Raw genomic sequence first — 2,996 nt, forward strand, 5'->3', positions numbered from 1 at the left:
GGAATCAACTCAACAGCACTTAACAACAGCAACAGTATTCTTTTAAGGATCTCTGGTAGCATAGTGGTTACGAATTGGGCTGCTAACTTCAAGGTCAGAAGTTTGAAACTACCAGCTGTTTGCTGGAGAAAGATGGGGCTTTCTGCTCCTGTAGATTTGCAGCCTCGGAAACCCTGTGCAGGGTCGCTGTGAGTCGGAACCGACTCCACGGTACTTAACTACAACAACAATGTTCTTTTGGACTCATAGTATGATGCTTTAGGATGATAACTTCTGCAAAGTCGTTTTGAACTGCAAGGTTGGCAGTTTAAATCCATGATTTGTCCCTAGGAAACCCTATACAGGGTCGTTATGAGTCCACCGCACTTAAACAGACCTTAATTTGACCTAACTTGATGGCATTTAACAACAACAACGATATTGTTTTAACTCAACACCATTAAAAATAAACATTATAATGTAGGAGTTTAACGTCCATTTATAGCACTTTGGTTTCTGAATTATAAGTACGTGTATAATTACACAGATAGGTAAGTCATTTTTTTTTTAACGTTGAAGATGATCCCACTTTTTGTCTCTGAGAAAAGTAAACTACCTGCCAGTTAAGAATAATGAGTATTCTTGTTTTTCTTACTATAATTTTATTATTAAGTTGTTGTAAACTTTTACTTTAAAGCAGAGTAAAATGAACGTTTATTATTAGCTAAATATAGAAAGGTAATAAAAGGTCATACTTGGAAGTTTGCATAGGTGATATTAAACTTAAAATTTATAATTTTCAAAAACTTGAACTACTGTGAAAAAAACATCTAGAAATGGTAACTTCACAAAGAGGAGCAAATAATCTTGCATCCTAAACCTTGATTTCTACTCCTACTATTCCAGAAAGCTACTAGTCATTCACACAAGCACAATTATATCCATATGGAAGAATTTTACTCAGGTTGTTCCCTTTGCTATATTAACTTAACACATTTTTGCATGCTTGAAGTTCAGTATATATATTTTTCCTCCCTCTCAGAAGTAGCTGTTGAGTAATCCATTGCATTAATTTAATCAATGCTTTTACTTAATTTAGAACATTAGACTGATTCTAGGTTTTCCTTTTATAATACTATCTACAACATTTTTCTGCAGGTATCTTTTGTGTATACATGTTTGCATATTTTGGTCATAAATTCCTGTAAGTTGAATTAACTCAAATGAAAAATTTTGTATTTAAATTTTGTTAAACATTGCCGTATGTCCTTTAAGAAACTGAAACAATTTCTACTGCAAACAGTATATTTAGGCACCTCTTTTATTGTTTATGTGTCCAAAATATTATTCAGATATTAGTAGTTTTGAATCTCTAAATCTTGTTTATTATACATTGAAATTAATATAGATAATTTCTAAATATATTGTTTTACATTACAAAATAAATTTATACATTTTGTGTGTGTCTTTAGTAACAGACGGCTGTGTGGTACCTAGTGGTAGTTTGATACCAGCCATTGTCTGCACGTTGTAATACAGTGAAATCATGGTAAATATGGCACTCTTGGATAAAGAACTATACCGCAGTGCCAGCTTCAACCACAGGACAGCTGTTCAAACACACCAGCTGCTCCTCGGAAACCCTATACAAGATCGCTGTGAGTAGGAACCAACTTAATGGCACTTACAAATAACAATAATTTCAAATTTCCAAATATTGTTTCCTTTAGATTGAAATTAATATAGATAAATTCATATTATGCTTTTTTAGACTCAAAAATAAGTTTGTGTATTTTGTGTTTATTTTTAGTAAGAGAGAGCTGTGTCATGCTTGGGGATAGTTTAATAGGAACCATTCTCTGTACATTATAATACGGTGAATCATGGTAAAATAAAGGAGCTTACTCAACTGGTAACATTTTATGGAGCAGCAATGTTTGTTTATAGAGATGTTGTTGTTGTTAAGTGCCATCAAGTATGTTCTATCTCATAGCAATCCAGTACAGGGTTCTCAAGGAGCAGCTGGTAAGTTTGAACCACTGACCATGTGACTGAGAAAGACCTTTCAGTCTAGTGCACTATCCTGTTAGTGCCACAAGAAGATTCTGTGAGGATCATTTAAATGAAGTATTGTTATTTTTGTTTGGTGCCTTTGAATCAATTTGGACTCATAGGGACCCTCTATAGGGATTCTGATGGTTTAAATATTTCTGGGAGCAGAGAGCCTCCTCTTTCTCTCATATAGGGGCTGATGGTGTTCATTTTCAATCTTGGAGTTATCCTCTAGTGCCGCCAGCACTCCCTATAAGGAGGCTAAATGAAGATTCCAACAGTTGAAACAAGCTCTGAGTCTTCAAATTATAACAACATGTGCACAATTTATCCTATTATTTTAAAGCTATTATTTATAAAACAGGTACTACGAAAATCCAAATTACTCTTTTACTTGGCAATCTTTTCCTTACGTGAATATTTTTTTTATAAAAATTTTTTTTCTCTAGCTGATCACATTTTTTTTGGCATTTTAGGGAATTTAACATTATCTTTCTTAGTTATGCAATTTGCGTTGATCAAACCTGCTATGAATTAATTCCATTGTAATCACAATGTTTTAAATATTAAGCTTAAACTTGGTATTACGGAGTTGTAATGTTTTCAATATTTTGGATGAATTACTGCTGAACCTCCTACTAGCCAACTGCTGGCAGAGAATCAGTAGTATTTCTGGGTAATGCACATTAAGTGCTGGAGTATATTAATTTTTAAACTTTGTAGAAAACCTTCTTTTTTCCTTGTAGCTGACTAATGTTACAAAGATAATTAGGCAATTTAGAGTTTCGTACTGCTATTTTTTTAGTTTGAATAACTTGGTACTCTTTTCCTAATTCCTGCTTTACCTTATTTATTTTCTTAAGAAAATAATTCCTGCTTTACCTTATTTATTTTCTTAAGACAATAAATAAGGTAAAGCAGGAATTAGGCAAAGAGTACCAGGTTATTCAAACTAAAAAAAATAG

At 32.9% G+C, this 2,996-nt stretch overlaps 1 protein-coding gene across 1 annotated transcript in view; it reads left to right on the forward strand.

The window, feature by feature from the left end:
• Window positions 1-2,996, forward strand: part of LOC102813160 (testican-3-like) — a 766,084-nt gene that overhangs the window by 361,681 nt on the left and 401,407 nt on the right. The gene's annotated exons all lie outside the window — the stretch shown is intronic.

The sequence above is a fragment of the Chrysochloris asiatica genome, unplaced genomic scaffold (genome assembly GCF_000296735.1).
Source record: "Chrysochloris asiatica unplaced genomic scaffold, ChrAsi1.0 scaffold00066, whole genome shotgun sequence".
Taxonomy (NCBI): Eukaryota; Metazoa; Chordata; class Mammalia; order Afrosoricida; family Chrysochloridae; genus Chrysochloris; species Chrysochloris asiatica.